Here is a 20,434-nt window from a genome sequence, read left to right as displayed (position 1 = left end):
TTTGAGATTATGAAATCATGAAGGCATAGATAAGATGAATGAGAAGGGCCTTTTTCCTAAGATGGGGAAGCTCAAAACTGGAAGGCATACTTTTAAGGTGAGAGGGGAAAGATTCAAAAAGGACGAGGGTCAAGTTTTTTTTGCACAGAGAGTGGATCATGGGTGGAATGAATTGCTAGCGAAAGTGGTGGATGTAGGCACAGTTACAACATTTAAAATACATTTGGATACATTCATGAATAGGAAAGGTTTGGCGGGATATGGGCCAAGCGCAGGCAGGTGGGACTAGTTTAGTTTGGGAACATGGTCAACATGGACTGGTTGGACCAAAGGGTCTGTTTCCATGACTTGATATGACTCTATTTTAGAACATAGAACATAGAACATAGAAGAATACAGCGCAGTACAGGCCCTTCGGCCCTCGATGTTGCGCCGATCCAAGCCCACCTAACCTACACTAGCCCACTATCCTCCATATGCCTATCCAATGCCCGCTTAAATGCCCATAATGAGGGAGAGTCCACCACTGCTACTGGCAAGGCATTCCATGAACTCACGACTCGCTGAGTAAAGAACCTACCCCTAACATCTGTCCTATACCTACCCCCCTTAATTTAAAGCTATGCCCCCTTGTAATAGCTGACTCCATACGTGGAAAAAGATTCTCACTGTCGACCCTATCTAAACCCCTAATCATCTTATACACCTCTATCAAGTCACCCCTAAACCTTCTTTTCTCCAATGAAAACAACCCCAAGTGCCTCAGCCTTTCCTCATACGATCTTTCTACCATACCAGGCAACATCCTGGTAAACCTCCTCTGCACCCGTTCCAGTGCCTCCACATCCTTCCTATAGTATGGCGACCAAAACTGCACACAATACTCCAGATGTGGCCGCACCAGAGTCTTATACAACTGCAACATGACCTCAGTACTCCGGAACTCAATTCCTCTACCAATAAAAGCCAGTACACCATATGCTTTCTTCACCGCACTATTTACCTGGGTGGCAACTTTCAAAGATTTGTGTACATGGACACCAAGATCCCTCTGCTCATCCACACTACCAAGTATCCGACCGTTAGCCCAGTACCCCATCTTTTTATTACTCTTACCAAAGTGAATCACCTCACACTTAGCTACATTGAACTCAATTTGCCACCTTTCTGCCCAGTTCTGCAGCTTATCTATATCCCGCTGTAACCTGCCACATCCTTCCTCACTGTCTACAACTCCTCCGACTTTCGTATCAGATATTTTTAAAAAGTATATTCAAGTGTATTCAGACATCTGTACCCTTTCCCAACTTCAATATTTCTTTTAAAAAAAAACAAAAATGGATAAAATCAAGATTTTCCCCTTTGATTTATCTTCAGTTTGTAAAATGCTATCCATGCCTTAAAGTGGGGCAGCCGGCAATTACAATTTAACCCAAATGATCAACACCAATTTGAATTAAAGGTAATATATTTTAACCTCTTGAAAAATCTGTTGGTTTAAAACAATGTTTAATACATTCAGAGGAATAACACAAGAAAGGTAGTTTCATTCCTGTAGCGTGAGATCATCAGTGGAAACAATTGATACTGTACATCAAATCACAGTACAAAACACACTAATTGTTGAAATGATGGCCCAGAGTTTTCTATCAAATTAAAACATGAGTCTCATTGCACTGTTATTTTTGCCAAATGACAAAGCAACCTGAGGTGGGTCAAATGCGTAGTAAATGCAAATATCCATGAGTTAGTCACCCAGTTGCCTGTTTAGCAGGAGGTTGATGAATTTGCATTTTGCTCTCTGGCTTACTACTTGTATTGAAATAACACAAGAACAAGCAGCAGGAGTAGCAAATCAGCCCCTCAAGCTTCCTTTAAAATTCAGTACGATCATAAGTGATCTCATTTCAACCTCAACGTGATACTCTATAACCCTTCAACCCATTACTAACAAAAGTTATGTCTTTCTCCTCCTTAAATTTACTCAATGTCCCAGCATCCACTGCAGTCTGGTGAAGTGAATTCCACAAATTCATAATCCTTTGAGAGAAGTATTCTCCTCATCTTGGTTATAAATCTGCCACTCCCTATCCTAAAACTGTCACCTCTTGTTCTAGATTGCCCTACATCTACTTTGTCATTCCACTTTGCCAATATACTATGCCTCAATGAGATTTTGTCTCATTCTTCGGAATTGCAGAGTGTTTACGCCTGAACTGCTCAATGTCTCTTCTTAAAACAAACCTCTCTTCATGGCGTCATAGAATCTCAACAGTGTGGAAGCAGGCCATTCGGCACATCGAATCCATGCCAACCCTCTGAACAGCATCCCACCCAGACTTATCCCTCACCCAATCCTCATAACCCTGCATTTCCCACAGTAACCCACCTAATTGGCACATCCCTGGACACTGTGGGCAATTTAGCATAACCAATGTATCTAATCTGCAGATCTTTAGACTCCTCTCTGTAATCAATCTACTCAACCTTCTCTGAAGTGCCTCCAACTCAACTACATCCCTCCTTAAGTAAGGGGCCCAAAACTTGCACACAATACTCCAGGCGCAGTCTCAGTAATGCCATGTACAGTTTCAGCAACACTTCCCTAGTTTTATACACTATTCCTTTAGTAACAAAATGCTTTATCACCTGGAGAACATGCATGGACCCCCAGAGCGGTCTATACCATAACAGGTATTAAGTTTCAGTCGTTCCATGATATCCATGAACTAATAGATGGCTGTGACTTTGGTAAACTATCTCTCCTCATCCTTATTTACTTCTCCACAGTACTGACACACTTCACTGCATTGTGCAGCTTGAATACCTCTCTCCTCCACTGTCTGACTGGATGCAACTGCACACACCCTGCTCCTTTCTACTTCTTCAGCCTTACATGAAGATGAGATTTAAATATACAGAAGGCCGAGGTTGTGAATCAGGGATTCTTTACCGTTAGCATCTGGCCATTCCAAACATGAAGAAGAATTAAGGCTAAAGAAGGAAGTATTTACATTGAATAAAGCCCATAGTTTACATTGGGTTGATGAAACAATTGATGCTTGTTTGCTCCTTCTTCACATGTGGCCTCCTTCCCCCAAGGCAAATCTTTTGCAAATAGAGTCTGTTCAACCTTCAGCTGCTCTGCTTCACAGTCACCACCTGCTGGTGGATGTCCAGGCACAACTGCTTGTGCTCCCTTTGGAGCCTTCAATGATCTGTTCTTAGTGACGTCTTAGTTCTCATCTATTTGCTATTCCTCAGTAACATCACTATCAAAAAGATAACTTCAACATCAACACCAATGTCTAAAAGATAACTTGAAATTACACCTGTGAACTGACAACATCTAGTTTTCCTTTATCAATAACAGTGTTGTATTTCTCACAGTTTGTTCTACACCCAGTACCGAACAGCAGAAATTTCCTTCAACCGGCTATTCAGAAACTGTTGCAATTGTTTTCAGTCCCTGCCTTGAAAATAATTTCCTGGTTGCCAACTCCAATTCTCTCTGTGGTATAGTGACTGTTCATAACCTGCTGTATTAGCTGGCCCAGAGATGAGCGTCCAAACATTTCTATTTGATCAATGGAGCCATCCAGTGCTGAGGTATTATCCAAGTCTTTATTGCTTCTCCCTGGACTGGACTATTCTGATGCTTCCTGGCTAACATCCCATTTTATACCTGCCATAAACATGAACTATAAGTTCATTTACCCAATGCTCACTGACTATATACTGCCTCCCACTTTTAAAAATTCATTCATGGGATGAGGGCTTCATTGGCTAGGCCAGCATTTATTGCAGTTAAGAATCAGCCTCATTGCTGTGGGCCTGGAGTCACATGTAGGCCAGACCAGGTAAGACAGTTTCCATCCCTAAAGAATACTAGTGAACCACATGAGTTTTTCCCCCAACAGTCAATGGATTCATGGTCATCATTAGACCACAGCTGAGCCATATCTCAACTTTATAATCCTTACTCTTCCTTTTATTCCTTCCAAGGCCTTGTTGCTCTATAATTGCGGCCATCTCCTTCAATCTCAGGATCCTCCAAGACAACTGCACTATTCTAATTCTAGTTACTTACACAACCTCAACATTAATCATTCCACTGTTGATCCCTGTGCCTTCATCTGCCTTGGATGTTTTCATAGGAATTCCTTCACTGAACCCACGTGCCCCTCTACTTCCCTTTGTTCCTTTAAAATGGTCCATGCAAACTCCCTCTTTGGTGAAGCTTTTGCATAATCTGTCCAAGTTACTTACTACCAGATAATCTGTGGAGTAAAAGTTTTATTTTGAAATAGCATTACATTTAGGGACTGTTACTCCTTCATGTTTTAATGGTTGTTAGATATTTTAAAAATATAAGGCATTAAACATTAAAAATAGTATTCCGATTATTTTGGTCTCTAACACCTTGTATACATTTCTTTCCATACCCAATTTAGCACCGAGTTCACAAAACTCAATTTATGCTTCCACATCAGTCCTAACACTGGTAACCTCACAATCTTTCAACCTGATTAGTTCAGGAGAGACAACACTGCTTACTCTGTTCATTCAGAATTGGTTTCACGTGTGACATAACCAGTTTGCACTTCCAGCAATTTGCTACGCAAAGTATTTAAGAACTGAAAGATGCAGAACAATGGCAATTGGATGAACTACTGCAGCAACTTGTGGGTCCATTTCTACAAAGAAATTATGAAAACTTTCTGCAATTTCTTTTATGCTAATATCAGATGTGGTTTGCTTGTATTTGACATCACAATTATTCCTTTTGATAAGCAACAGTATCTGTCCAGCAAATATATCCTTCACAAACCTCATAATCCAAATAAGGGAAAAAAATGTTAATGGTTTATACAATATGCACAACAGTTATTTGGGGAATTGAAGTAAAGATTTTTGTGGATCCTTATTTATCTATGATTATTATGTTTTGGATCAATTTACAGAAGTTATAAATAGACCACAAGATAGACCAGTAGCACTTGAACCCGAAACAATTTATTCAATGCATTTACAGCTACACAGTCAGACCGAGATCAACTCAATGCTCCCGCTGTGGGTCACCTGACCGACCCTCTTGAGGGACACCAAGCATCCCCAAGGACATACATTACACCTCTACCTCTTTATTTCAAAAACTCCCATTAATGAAGATATATTGTCAGGTGTGTTCAGGAGGGTTTCCTGACTCAGTAGGTAGACAGGCCGACAAGGGGAGAGGCCATCTTGAATTTGGTGCTTGGCAATGAACCAGGACAGGTGTCAGATCTCGCAGTGGGAGAACACTTTGGTAACAGTGATCACAACTGCCTCACATTTACAATAGCCTTGGAGAGGGAGAGGAGCATTTACCTAGCGAAGATATTTAATTGGGGAAAAGGAAATTATGACGCTGTCAGACAGGAGTTGGGAAGTACAATTGTGCCACAGAAAGGACACAGCAAACATGTGGAGACTATTTAAGGAGCAGTTGTTGCAAGTGATGCACAAATTTGTTCCTCTGAGACAGGCAAGAAGGGGTAAGATTAGGGAGCCTTGGACGATGCGAACAGAGGAGCTTCTCGTCAAAAGGAAGAAGGCAGCTTACCGTAAGGTGGAGGTAGCAAGGATCTAGCAAGCTTTAGAGGATTACAGGCTTACTAGAAAGGAGCTCAGAAATGGACTCGGGAGAGCCAGGATGGGGCACAAAAAGGCTTGGCAAGAAGGATTAGGGAGAACACAAAGGAATTTTGATCAGGGAGAAGGTAGGGCCAATCAGGGATTGCAGAGGGAACTTGTGCCTGGAGTCGGAGTAGATAGGGGAAGCCCTATCTACTCCGCGGCACGGTGGCACAGTGGTTAGCACTGCTGCCTCGCAGCGCCAGAGACCCGGGTTCAATTCCCGTCTCAGGCGACTGACTGTGTGGAGTTTGCACGTTCTCCCCGTGTCTGCGTGGGTTTCCTCCGGGTGCTCCGGTTTCCTCCCACAGTCCAAAGATGTGCAGGTCAGGTGAATTGGCCATGCTAAATTGCCCGTAGTGTTAGGTAAGGGGTAAATGTAGGGGTATGGGTGGGTTGCGCTTCGGCGGGTCGGTGTGGACTTGTTGGGCCGAAGGGCCTGTTTCCACACTGTAAAGTAATCTAAAGTAATCGTAATCTAAAGTAAATGAGTTTTTTGCTTTGGTTTTCACCAAAGAAAGGGACCTTTTGTGAATGAAAACTTTGAGGAGCTGGGATACAGTCTTGACCAGATCAAGATTGATGAAGTTGATGTGCTGGAAATTTTGGAAAGCATTATGTTTGATAAGTCCCCAGGGCCAGACTAGATTTATCCTAGGTAGCTCCGGAAAGTGAGGAAGGAGGTTACTAAGCCACTGGCGAGGATATATGCCTCCTCACTCTCCACAGGAGTTGTATGGGAGAATTGAAAGGAGGCAAATGTTGTTCCTGTTTTCAAGAAGGGTAAAAGGGAAATCCCTGGCCATTACAGACCAGTCAGTCTTACATCTGTGTTCAGCAAAGGTTTGGAAAGAACTCTTGAGGGATAGGACTTATGACTATTTGGCAAAGCATAGGGTGATTAAAGGCAGTCAGCATGGTTTTGTGAGTGGTAGGTCATGCCTCACAAATATTACTAAGTTCTTTGAGATGACAAAACAGGTCGACGACAGTTGAGCAGTGGATGTAGTGTATATGGACTTCAGCAAGGCATTTGATAGGGTTCCCCATGGTAGGCTCATTCATAAAGTCAGGAAGTATGGGATACAGGGAGATTTAGCTATCTGGATTCAGAATTGGCTGGCTGACAGAAAGCAGAGAGTGGTTGTAGATGGAAAGTATTCTGCCTGGAGGTCAGTGTTGAGTGGGATCCTGCAGGGCTCTGTCCTTGGGCCTCTGCTCGTTGTAGTTTTTATAAATGACTTGGACGAGGAGGTTAAGAGATGGGTTAGTAAATTTGCAGATGACACAAAGGTTGGAGGTGTCGTCGATAATATCGAGGACTACTGCAGGCTGCAGCACGACATAGACAGGATGCAGAACTGGGCTGAGAAATGGCAGATGGAGTTCAACCTGGATAAATGCGAAGTGATGCATTTTGGAAGGTCAAACTCAAATGCTGAATATCAGATTAAAGACAGGATTCTTGGCAGAGTAGAGGAACAGAGGGATCTGGGTGTGCAAGTACATAGATCCCTCAAAGTTTCCACCCAAGTGGATAGGGTTGTTAAGAAAACATATGGTGTTTTGGCTTTCATTAACAAGGGGATCAAGTTTAAGAGCTGCGAGGTTTTGCTACAGCTCTACAAGTCTCTGGGGAGACCACACTTGGAATATTGTGTCCAGTTCTGGTCGCCCCACTATAGGAAAGATACAGAGACTTGAGAGGGTGCAAAGAGGGTTTACCAGGATGCTGCCTGGACTGGAGGGCTTGCCTTATGAAGAAAGGTTGAATAAGCTCGGACTTTTCTCTCTGGAGAGAAGAAGGAAGAGAGGAGACCTGATCGAGGTATACATGATAATGAGTGGAATAGATAGAGTCAATAGCCAGAGACCTTTCCCCAGGGCAGGATTGACTGGTATGAGGAGTCATAGTTTGAACATATTTGGAGGAAGGTATAAAGGAGATGTCAGAGGTAGGTTCTTTATGCAGAGAGTTGTGAATGCAGGGAATGCGTTGCCAGCTGTGGTGGTGGAAGCAGAGTCATTAGGGACATTTAAGCGACTGCTGGACATATACATGGATAGCAGTGAGTTGAGGTGTGCGTAGGTTAAGTTATTACATTTTACATTAGGATTAAACCTTGGCACAACATAGTGGGCCAAAAGACCTGTTCTGTGCTGTACTTTTCTATGTTCTATATAAACAATAATTGTAAATATTATACAGGTACTGTAGCCAACATGTGTACATAGTCAGCAATATTTACAAAAACATGGAAAACATGGGTAAATAACCACTCCCCCCATTCGACCTCCCATGTAAGAAGTCTGCATCAACATGATTAGGATCTCAGGGGGAACAGCAGTTTCTAGAAGATTATCTCCTAGTCTCAGCAGCCTTTTTTGGTGTAGTCTCCTGGACTTCCAAAAACTCCTGCCACTTGGTAGAGGAGTCCCTCTGGTGGCTATTGTTGTTCAAACTCTGAATGTTGAGGAACATCCCTCCGTTGGTGAGGTGCAGCAACCAGCCGGTCCACCTGTCTCCTGCAGACCTGTTTGTCCTTAGTCTGTGGCTTTGGTGCAAAATGACTTTACAATACTTCACATAGTTCGCCACTGGGTTCTCTGATTGCACCAGACTCCTCAGAATCTGGAAGGTTTTGCTCCAACCGGTGTTTAAGTAAACTGGTACCATTAAGTCTTCAGCCACTTCATGTAACGTATAAAAATGTCCAGGTTACAGAATCCAACTTTCTGCATCTTTGTCAAACAGTCCCATTGCTCCAAATTATGTCACCATTTGTCTTCCTGCCGGCTGGAACATTTCCTGCCACTCGGATCTAGGTAGGCGGTAACCACTTGCCACCCAAATCCTCTTAGTGATACTCTCCACAATGGTATTAGTAAGCCCCTGGGTGAGTACTCACTATCTTAGCTGTTGCTTGCAACCTCAGTCCCCTTGCGACCACTTCCCTCGACGTTTTGCTCTGTCTTGTAGCAAGTCTATCAAGTGCTCTCCTCAACTGTGTGCCCATTTCCAAAGGTCCGGTTGACATCTGATCTCCTCCCTTCTTTCTGAAAATGATGGTAGCACACACTCTGTGGGCCGTGACTCAGCCTCATCACCAGTTATGATGTTTTAGGGCAATTTGTAAATTGATTGTGCGGTCAGCCTTTAGCACTAGAACCAGGAACAAACTATTCCACTTCTTTACAGCGACACAGTAAGACTGAGAATAACCTAAAGCTTCCATCCCAGGCCACCTGACCCATCTTCTTAAAAGGGGCAGCAAACACCCCCAAAGACAAATATAATGATCTGGTAGGTTTACTGTTTATAATTACTTCAAAACCAACTCTGCTCGTAGGTGCATCATCCTTTGATTAAGCAGAATTCTCCTCCATTTCCTTGCACAGTTTGTAATCAATTACATGGTGATAATTCAAACAATATCTTTACCCAGGTGATTTTTTTTGTGTAGTGGAAGGAATTCTGTTGCAGATGTATTTTCTGTTGTATGCAAAATGGTTTTTATATGCTGTTTGTGTAAGAATAGTTACTTTCATCTCTTTTGTGAAAGCCAATAAAACAATCCAGTCCTACTCTCCTGAATTTCTGCTTTTAGCCACCTAAACTAGAAGTGAAAGTGAGGTACTTCCCTCCATAGGGAAACAGGAAGGAAAACAAATTCAAGCGATGTCACTCTAAATCTATACTCCTGGGCCCAGAGCTAGAGCGATACTACTTATTGCTCATCTATCATCGTGATCGGAACATAGTGAATTGAACAGGAAGATCGAGAGAACATCACATGGACAATGTTACAATAATTCAAATTGAGTTAAATATGTGGGATGGAAAGGAAAAATCTTAAGCAATTACACTGTTATGACTAAAACTGCACAATATACAAACTACTTAAATTAAAACAAATCTGGTTCTTGTATTATAAAACTAAAATATTTTTAAATGAATGCCAATAAGGGCATCACATTTGATTTAAATATAACTTGCAACAAGTTATTTCAACTTTCAATACCAGCATCAAAACACCAGCACAAGATACCAATCACCTGAAAACATCTCCCCTATTGTCAGCTTAAAGGACTTGGATCTTGATTAAAGAATTAAGTCAGATCACTACTCCATCTCAAGAAATCATTTTTGCGAGCTCAGAGCTCCTCTGCCATGTCCATTATTAATGGTTGTGCTGTGAAGAACGGTTATGTTTCAACTTTGTACTTCAGTCCTTCTTGAAATGGTTAATGTTTTCAATTAAAGTCATGTAATAGCTTCATGTCCACCAATTCCAACAAAGTAACATTTATATTATACTAACTTCGAGTGAATCAGAAGGAAGTTGTACAAATATACATTTATTTTACTTCCAAAGAATTAGATCTTGTTCTTGGCCAAAAATATATACTGCCCTTGAAGAATATAAATCAGAAAGTACGACTGTAAATCAGATTGAAATAACTAGGTCAAATAATCCATCATAACTACTGTGCAGACTTCATACCGCTGAGTTTAAATGATCCAAAACAAAGTTCTATTTCACAGGCAACACGTAACAGGAATCATGAAAATACTTACAACTATTAGGACTTTAACAGGTGAAGGAGAAAAGGTACCAGGAAGGCCAGGAGCAATAGAAATCCACTCATTTATTCAGCAACAGCCTTTTATGCTTTTAGACTCTTGTAATTCATGCGCAGAGGAGGTAAAGATCAAGAAGGCAGCCTTTGTGTGGAGCCACAGAAAATGGGGGAGATACTACACAAGTATTTTGCATCAGTATTTACTGTGGAAAAGGACATGAAAGATATAGAATGTAGTGAAATAGATGGTGACATATTGAAAAATGTCCATATTACACAGGAGGAAGTGCTGGATGTCTTGAAATGCATAAAGATGGAAAAATCCCCAGGACGTGATCAGGTATACCCTAGAACTCTGTGGGAGGCTAGGGAAGTGATTTCTAGGCCACTTACTGAAATTTCTAGGCCTCTTAGGGCAGAGTGGTAAATGTGATCTATATGGACTTCAGTACGGCGTTCGACAAGGTTCCCCATGGAGACTGGTTAGCAAGGTTAGATCTCATGGAATGCAGAGAGAACTAGCCATTTGGTTACAGAACCCGCTCAAAGGTAGAAGACAGAGGGTGGTGGTGGAAGGTTGTTTTTCAGACTGGAGGCCTGTGACCAGTGGAGTGCCATAAGGATCGGTGCTGGGTCCACTTCTTTTCGTTATTTATGTAAGTGATTTGGATGTGAGCATAAGAGGTATAGTTAGTAAGTTTGCAGATGACACCAAAATTGGAGGTGTAGTGGACAGCGAAGAGAGTTACCTCAGATTACAACAGAATCTGGACCAGATGGGCCAAGAAGTGGTGGATTGAGTTTAATTCAGATAAATGCGAGGCGCTGCATTTTGGGAAAGCAAATCTAAGCAGGATTTATACACTTTGTGGTAAAGACCTATGGAATGTTGCTGAACAAAGAGACCTTGGAGTGCAGGTTCATAGTTCCTTGAAAGTGGAGTCAAAGGTAGATAAGATCATGAAGAAGGCATTTGGTATGCTTTATTGGTCAAAGTATTGAGATGCAGGAGTTGGGAGGCCATGTTGCGGCTGTACAGAACATTGGTTAGGCCACTGTTGGAATATTGCATGCAATTCTGGTCTCCTTCCTATCGGAAAGATGTTGTGAAACTTGAAAGGGTTCAGAAAAGATTTACAAGGATGTTGCCAGGGTTGGAGGATTTGAACTATAGGGAGAGGCTGAACAGGCTGGGGCTGTTTTTCCTGGAGCGTCGGAGGCAGAGGGATGACCTTATAAAGGTTTACAAAATCATGAGGGGCATGGATAGGATCAATATACAAAGGCTTTTCTCTGGGGTGGGGGAGTCCAGAACTAGAGGGCATAGGTTTAGGGTGAGAGGGGAAAGATATAAAAGAAACCTAAGGGGCAACTTTTTCATGCAGAAATGGTACGTGTATGGAATGGCTGCCAGAGGAAGTGGTGGAGGTTAGTACAATTGCAACATTGAAAAGGCATCTGGATGGGTATATGAATAGGAAGGGTTTGGAAGGATATGGGCTGGGTGCTGGCAGGTGGGACTAGATTGGGTTGGGATATCTGGTCGGCATGGGTCTGTTTCAGTGCTGTACATCTCTATGACACCATGACTCTAAGAAAAGACAAACATAAAGATTACAATGTCCATAAAATAACCATGCTTTTTTTTACCCTTCTGTTTTTTTTTATTGTTACCCCCACACTACCGAGGAGAAAGTGAGTCTGCAGATGCTGGAGATCAAAGTTGAAACTTTATTGCTGGAACAGCACAGCAGGTCAGGCAGCATCCAGGGAACAGGAGATTCGACGTTTCGGGCACAGGCCCTTCTTCAGGAATCCTGAAGAAGGGCCTGTGCCCGAAACGTCGAATCTCCTGTTCCCTGGATGCTGCCTGACCTGCTGTGCTGTTCCAGCAATAAAGTTTCAACCCCCACACTACCGCCTAACTGCAGTAGTGCTTATTTTTTTCCCCCAGCACCCATGTTGTGTGTGTGCAGGTGTGAGACACAGTGAAAGACACAAGGTACACAAATCTTTATTCAGTTTCCACTACCAGGAAGACAGGAAATATCTAAGTGGCCAGTGACAAACAGTGCCCTTCACATCAAAGGGCAATGCTGCATGATCAAACAGTGAAGGGGAGGGCAGGGGTTAAATCAAAATAGAATTTGATGGGGAAATGATACACTCCACTCCGAATGGCGCCCATCTCTCCCTGAACAACTGTTGGTGGACACCGCGTGCTCCTTCTCCAGGGACCCCCAGGCTCTAACATAACCGCCGAAGAGGACCAGGCAATCGGCCCTAACGACCCCCTACACGGCCCGCTGCCTGGACCTGTTTATGGCCAGTTTGGCTAGGCCCCGGAGCAGAACAACTGTTTTGATCAATCTTCTGACCATCACTGAACTTCACAAAGCTGATTATCTCACTAATCAATACAAATCTCTTCAAACAGCTCGGTGGCATTATGATAATCATTGCTCAGAGAACCATGACCAAATGGGAGAGGGACAGAGACTAGGATGTGTTATGGAGTCATACAGCATCGAAACAGACCCTTCAATCCAACTCCCCCCATGCCAACCAAGTTTCCTAAAGTAGTCCCGTACTCTTCTAAACCTTGCCTATTCATTGGAAGCTCAATATGTGGTTTAAGAACGGTGATGCGAGGGGATCTAAGATGGTGGTGATCTGAGAAGATCACACTGCAGAGCTTCGCATTGCAGCAGGATCAGGACAGTCCTTTAACCCACCCAACCCAGGTCATCAGGATTTTTTGGGGTGTTGGAAAGATTGTGGAGCCCCAAGAAACATTCAAAAATTGACTTACCTATATTTTCAGCTGTCCAGAAATGCCTAAAAAGGGAGGAGGAGCATCTGAGGCCAGGCCTGCAGCTCAGCCTGCAGCAGCCTCAGAGCAGATTACTCTCCAGGACCTGGTGAACCAGCTCTCGAAATCTCGTGAGATGTGGGGAAACAGATTGAAGATAAGCTCTCTCATGCTGCAGAAGCATAAGCAGCAGTGGGAGACCTGGAGAAGAGGACAGATGAGGTGGAGCACAGGGTCACAGTGGTGGAAGCTGATGCCAGTTCATTCAAGGAAGAGATCCAAGCCCTGAAGACGCAGGGATGATCAAGTGGATGATCTTGAAAACAGGGGCAGGAGAAAAAACATTCGGATCATCGGTCTGCCTGAGGGTAAGGAGGGTGAGTGGCCTGCGGAATTTGTTGAAGATTGGCTTCCGAAATTCCTTGACTTGGAGACTGGCACGAGAGAATTGAAGATAGAGAGGGCTCACCGGGTCGCAACACGGAGGTCGGGTCTGAGTCAACGCCCTCGTCCTTTCCTGGTGCGGTTCCATCATTACCGGGATAAAAAGAGAGTCATGGAGGCTTCCAGATTCCAGGGGAAGGATCCAAAGGCCCTAATTTACGAGGGGTCTAAGATCATGTTTTTTCAGGACTTTTCAGCGGCGGTGATCCAGAAACGAAAATCATATGATGGTGTCAAGAGAAGATTAAAGGAGCTTGGGATTCAGTACTCCTGGAGATATCCGGCAGTGCTTCAGATCACCTTAAATGGATCCATGCATCTCTTTGACACATCGGAGAAGGCAAGAGACTTTGTGGACAAACTAACCTAAGTTAAACAACTGTAGTATGTATAAATATCGTTGGTTGGGTATGCGTTTATCATTCTGTCAAAGAAATGGAGGAAATCCGGTTGGAGCTTTGTTTTTCCCCCTTTTTTTAACCTCTATTGATAATAATTTGGTTCAAACTATGTCTGGCAGTGGTTAAGATGTACATTTTAAACTTCTAAGTTAGGACATACCAAAGGATGGGTGGGGTATTTATTCCCCTTTTATTTATAAAAGAATGTTTTTTTATTCATATTGATATTCTATGGGGTGTTTATTCTTTTTAGCTTGTGCTTGCAATGTGGCTCTAACTGGGAGAAGTGAAGGTGGTTGAGATGGTTAGATGCCTATTTATGGGCAGTTTGGGACAGTAGTTGCCCCCTCCGGGCAGGGGGTGAATTCCCTTACTCAGCGCTATTGGTGCTTTATATGTTGGTTTGTTTTCTGCTTTTTGTTGTTTTTTTATTTTTAATAATTTTGTATGTTTGTAAAATGTAGTGGTTTTAGTTTATGTAGTTTTTATATTTGGTGGATCATGCGACACTAAGGTTCAGCAATTTGTGGTTCGGGTTCCTCCTGTCTGGAATTTAAATGTAATTGCAGAAGATTATGGCTAATGATTTGATTAAATGGTGTACCTGGAATATCAAGGGAAGTCACCCACCAATTTAAGAGGAAGAAGGTACTCATGAGTCTTAGAAAGGAGAAGGTGGATATTGCTTTGTTACAGGAGACACATTTGGATGACAAGGAGCATCTGAAATTACAGCAGAATGGCTTTGACCGAGTTTATTTTTCATCATTTAATACCAGAAGTAGGGGAGTGGCTATATTGGTTAGGAAAAATCTCTCACTTAAATTGTTGGAATGTGTTAAAGACACATACGGAAGGTTTGTAATTCTTAAAGCCTTAATAAATGGGGAAGAATATGGCATTTTAAATGTTTATTGTCCCCCAGCTCATCCTCTTAAATTCTTGGTAGATGCTTTTTCTAAGCTGATAAGTCTCAAGTCTCGGCACATCATTATAGGGGGAGATTTTAACTGCCTCACGGACACCACAGCAGACTGGTTGCCTAAAGGTCTCTCGATACCCTCTGCACAAACTAAACAGTTATTGGGTTTGTGTGGGGAATTAGGATTGGTAGACGTCTGGAGGTGTCTCCACCCTACAGGTAGGGATTTCACATTTTTCTCCAATCTGCACAGATGTCACATGAGGATTGATTTTTCCTGACCCCTGCGGTAACCCTGGATCTGGTGCCATCCTGTACGATTGGTAATATTGCCATCTCTGATCATGCTCCAGTGTACCTCATGGTTAAAATTAAGGATGTTACAGTGGATTCAAGGTACTGGCGAATGGACTCCTTTATTCTCATGGACCGCAAGTTTGTGGAGTATTTCTCTAGGGAATTTCGGGCATTCCTAGACATCAACGTAGGCTTGGTCGATAGCTCATCTGTTCTCTGGGAAACTGCCAAAGCTTATGCCAGAGGGTTAGTTATTTCATATTCCACAAGTAGGAAGCGGCAGAAGGGTGAGCAGCAACGTTTCCTTGAAGCATGGTTGAAGGCAGCCGAGAAGGCCTATTTTGACAGACCCTCGTTGGTCAAACTACAGAGGATTACGGCACTGCGGTCTGCACTAAATTCCGTGCTCACGCAGATGGCAAAGAAGGAGCTGGCTTTTGCAAAGCAAAGGTTATACGAACATGGTGTCAAGCCAGGCAAATACTTAGCATACCTTGCCAGAAAGAGAAGTGCCCCACAAACCATTACAGCGAATAGGGAAGGGTCTGGGAACCTAACATGTGATTCTAAAAAGATTAATGTGGCATTCCAGAGATTCTACTCTAAATTATATCAGTCTGAGAATTGTGAGGAGGGGCAGGCCAAAATGGAATCCTTTTTTAGAGATCTGAAGCTCCCGGGTGTGACTCCCGGACAACAGTCCTTTCTCAATGCCCCATTATCAGAGCAAGAAGTGCAGAAAGCTGTGAGGCAGCTTCAGAGTGGAAAGGCGCCCAGTCCTGATGGACTTCCCAGTGAATTCAATATGGAATTTATAAGTATACAGTCAGGCCCGATGCTGAATATGTTTAATGATTCATACAGTCATGTTTGTCTCCCACCATCTCTGAGAGGGGCCAATATTTCACTTATCCTTAAAAAAGGGAAGGATCTGGAAGACTGTGCTTCATACAGGCCTATCTCGCTCTTAAATGTGGACTTTAAGATCCTTTCTAAGGCTCTTGCGTTATGGCTGGAGACTGTGTTACCTTCTATTATTAAAGAGGATCAGACAGGCTTTATAAAGGGTCGCAGATCCTCCAATATCGTTAGGAGGCTGCTTCACATAATTCAAGTATGGCAACAGTGGTCAATACAGGGATTGGTGATTTATTTAGATGCAGAAAAGGCATTTGACCGAGTTGAGTGGCAGGGCTGTCCCCTTTCACCATTACTTTGTATGTTGGTGATTGAACTGTTGGCAGAGGCCAATTCGTGGGGATCTCAATATATCAGCTCCAGAAGTGGGGTCAAAATTGCATAAGATCTCGCTGTATGCAGATGATGTTCTAATTTTCTTGACAAATCCAGCAGTTTCAGTGCCTTGCCTAAGACAATGCATTCACGCGTTTGGCACTTTTTCAGGGTATAAGATTAATTTTGCTAAATCAGAGGCTATGCCTATGGGTGGTCTTATGAACGAGTTGGCTCTTGAGAGCGACTATAGATTCCCATTTAGGTGGTCACAGCGGGGTTTTGTGTATTTGGGCATATTCATTACTCCAGTTCTGGATTGACTGTTCAAAGCCAATTTTACTCAATTATTTGAAAAAATTAAACAAGATCTCCAAAGATGGGAGGCACTTCCAGTCTCATGGTTGGGTCGGATAGCGCTTATTAAGATGAATATTCTCCCTCGTTTGCTATACCCTATACGGATGCTCCCCCTGATTTTCAATAAACAAACACTCAGGAGACTGAACAGTTTGTTGAGCTCCTTTATCTGGCACCATAAACGGCCCCTCATTAAATTAGCCAAATTTCAGTTGCCTCACAGATTGGGGCGAGTAGACCTTCCGGACATTAAAAATTACCAATTAAGCTCACTTTTGACCTACATAAGTGATTGGATTTGTGGGGACCCTCTTTCAATATGGCTAGATATTGAAGTCTCCCAGGCAAGGTGCCCCCTTACCAGTTTGCTGTTTTTGGACAAGGTGAGGACAGTTAGAGAATATTGCCATAACCCAATAGTCATCAATACTGTTAAAGCATGGAGGGCAATTTGGCAGAAGGAAGGTAATATTGGCAAAACATCTTTGTTTACACCTTTAGTGGGTATGCCGAGTTTTCAACCAGGTATGATAGATTCAGGATTTAAACGTTGGGCAGCTGGGGGTATATCTTGCATGGGTGATTTATTTGAGGGAGATGTAATGATGTCCTTCGATCAGTTAGTACGGAAGTACGAGTTACCTAATAGAGACCTCTTTCATTTTTTTCAAGTTAGGGATTTTATTCAAAAAAGGACCACACTTTTGACTGATCCCTACAAATCTGACATAGAAAGGGGGGTACTAAGGGCTAAGAGTACACTCTCTGTCAGTACTCTATATCACCAATTGGGGGGTGCCACCTCAGATGAGTCTGATCGACTCTGCAAGATGTAGGAAAGAGAGCTGGATGTTGAAGTTTCTTCAGAGGCATGGGAGGATATTTGGGAGAATGCAAGGAAGATATCAATTTGCAATAGGACCCATGCTTTACAGTTGAAGATTCTCCACAGGGTTCACTTAGCCCCAGATCGTTTGTCAAAATTTAAACCAGGGGTAACTTCAGCATGTCCCAAGTGCAAGGTCTGTACGGGTACTCTTACCCATTGTCTTTGGTCTTGTGACAGGCTTCAAACATATTGGAGCGCTGTGGTGGGTGCAATAGAGAGGATTTTAGGTGTAGGGGTGGAGAAGGACCCTATTTCGCTCCTTTTGGGCCTACCCATTGTATTTCCTGCAGACTCGCATAAGGCAAAACTTTTCAATATTCTTACATTCTGTGCAAGGAAGAATATCTTGCTGGGTTGGATATCAGAAAACCCCCCCAGGCCTGTCGGGTTGGCGGAAGATTATTATGGAGCATATTCCCCTGGACTTTCTCACAAATATGGTACACCACAAAACTGAGAATTTTTATAAGACATGGCAACCCTTTTTGAAATACCTGGACACAGATTTATCTTCCACACTAACAAGGGCTTTTATATAGCCGTAACGATTGTGTTTCATGAGTCCAATATCCAGGGAGGAGGAACTGTGAATGTATGAGTGTTTTGTTTGGCTGGGCTGAGTTATTACTATTTATTTGTTTGTTGTTAGGTATTTATTTAGTTAGTTAGTTAAATAGCTAGTTTAGTTTTTTTTCAATTTTATACTTCTCTATATATGTTTATACATTCGTATAGGAAGGTGGGTTGGGGAATTTTTTTTATTATTTGGGTTTAGTTTTGTGCTATTTTTGTACTATTTTGAATTGCATTGTTTTGTATTTGTTGTAATATTTAAAAACCTATTTTTTCTTAATAAAATATATTATAAAAAAAAACGGCGATGCACTCATTGATTGAAACACATGCAACTAGGGTTTGTGGAAATAAAAACACTGAGCAAAAGCCATTCATAAAAATCATTCAGAGGATCTTTAGGCCACTCAGTGAATCAGAAATGTTTCTGCAAAACCGCAACTTTTAAACTTCATATATTCAAATTATAAACGTTGGGACAATCATTCAAAATTCATGGCTTTCATCAATGAATATCTTAGTCACACAAAGATAAAACTGTGTCATTTTACAACTGCTCATCCGATTAATGAACTACTGAGGCAGAAGAAATTTAACCACCCGGTATAATGATTAGGTCTGCAACATGTTTGATAGTATATCTGCTTGAAGTACAGAGAATGTTGTTTAAATACAAAACATGATTAAAATTCAGGTATAAATACAATCAGAAAATGTTTCTAGCAGAGAAGGAGGTCTTTTAACCCATTGAATCTATGCTGGTACTTTAAGAACAACTCGGTCCCACAATCTCACCTTTTCTTCGGAACACTGCACAAGTGTTTTCTCCACAGATAATAATTCAATTCCTGTTTGAAACTAACTGAATCTATTACAACCACATCCTCAGGCAGTAGCACATTCCAGATCCTAACTATTTGTTGAAAAATAAAAGTCTTTCCTTGTTGTTAGTTGCTTTCATGTACAACACACGTCATTCTCTTGTAGAAAACTATTACCACAAACAAGTTGTCTAAAATATTTATTTAGATTTACCTGGATGCAGCTGCAGTGTCTAAGAGAGGACAGAAAGGGCCCCTGACAGTGGCACATACAGCTCTCCCTGCCACCAGATTCCACCTGTAGGTTCAACATGGCAGCTGGCTCAGTTTCTACCCTGTCATCACAAAATGGAATGAGCTCCCTATCTGGCAACTGAATCTTACTTACAGCACACGAATGAGGTCCAAGCTGAAAATGGTTCCAGATGCTGTTGCTGGATAAATGCGCTAGATTTCTATTGTTCCTGGCCTTCCTGATAAACAAATACCAACCTTTTCTCCTTAACGTGTTAAAGTCCTAATAGTTACAAGCATTGCCAGAAGAGGAGAGAAGTTGGAGCTTTTTGTTTTACAGTCCTCAGGACTTTGGTCCATGAAACAGATTTGAGAAAAGAGACACCAATTGATGGAGCATGCTTGGAGGGGGGGGGGGGGGGGGGGGTTGATGGTGTGATTGCCTGTGCCATCATTGGCATGGAATTGCCCCCACCTCCAAGTCTGTTTCCAGGTCCCGATGAGTGCAAAACAAGAAAACTTTAACTTCTTGTCTCTCATTACTCAAAATTAAAGTTCTGGATGACACAACTGGTCAATTATTTCATGCCAGTTTTGGGCAGACGCTCAAGATTGGAAGCAGCGAGGATTGGTTTATCAGGACTGGGAGAATCCTCAGTTCAGTAATTACTCTCCCCCGAGATTACTGATGAAAGGTTTGCACGGTAGTAAGTGCAGTTCAAATGGCCTCCCCACTTGAGAGGGGGAGGGCAGAACAATAGCCTTGTTTACTCTAACAGGAAAACTTCTGTATGAGGAAGGACGAGTTCAACATTAGAGCCAATCTGCTTCAGGAAAGCAGAAGGCAGAATAAGGGAGGTGAAAAACGCTTGAACAACAATCACATTATTAACACTCAGCTTGAGTCAAATATGAAAAACTCAAATTTACAATTCAAAAATAATGAGACTGGTGAACTCTTTCCATAATTTTCCTTCCACAAAGTACACATCAACTTGTAATACGAGTAAAAGGATTTTCTCACTATCTGCTCAGTAGAGCAAACAAAACAAATTTTAACCTTATCTCTCAAGTTTTGTAAGAACAAGTCAGTGCTGCTGTGGAAATGTGCCAATTTTTTGGTCATCTGTTATAATATTAAATTACAAAGAATTGTACAGCGCAATACACAGAACATGTTTTGATGAA

The 20,434-nt window shown here is 42.3% G+C and overlaps 1 protein-coding gene across 5 annotated transcripts in view; it reads right to left on the bottom strand.

Moving 5' to 3' along the window:
- The window catches only part of LOC122563237 (neuron navigator 1), a 653,551-nt gene that overhangs the window by 224,528 nt on the left and 408,589 nt on the right, over positions 1 to 20,434 (bottom strand). The window lies entirely within an intron of this gene.

This window comes from Chiloscyllium plagiosum, unplaced genomic scaffold, assembly GCF_037043375.1.
Source record: "Chiloscyllium plagiosum isolate Xiang-an unplaced genomic scaffold, Cpla_swu_hap1 HiC_scaffold_26, whole genome shotgun sequence".
Classification (NCBI taxonomy): Eukaryota; Metazoa; Chordata; class Chondrichthyes; order Orectolobiformes; family Hemiscylliidae; genus Chiloscyllium; species Chiloscyllium plagiosum.
Note: the sequence above shows the minus strand (reverse complement) of the source record. Positions and strands in the feature narration are given on the sequence as shown.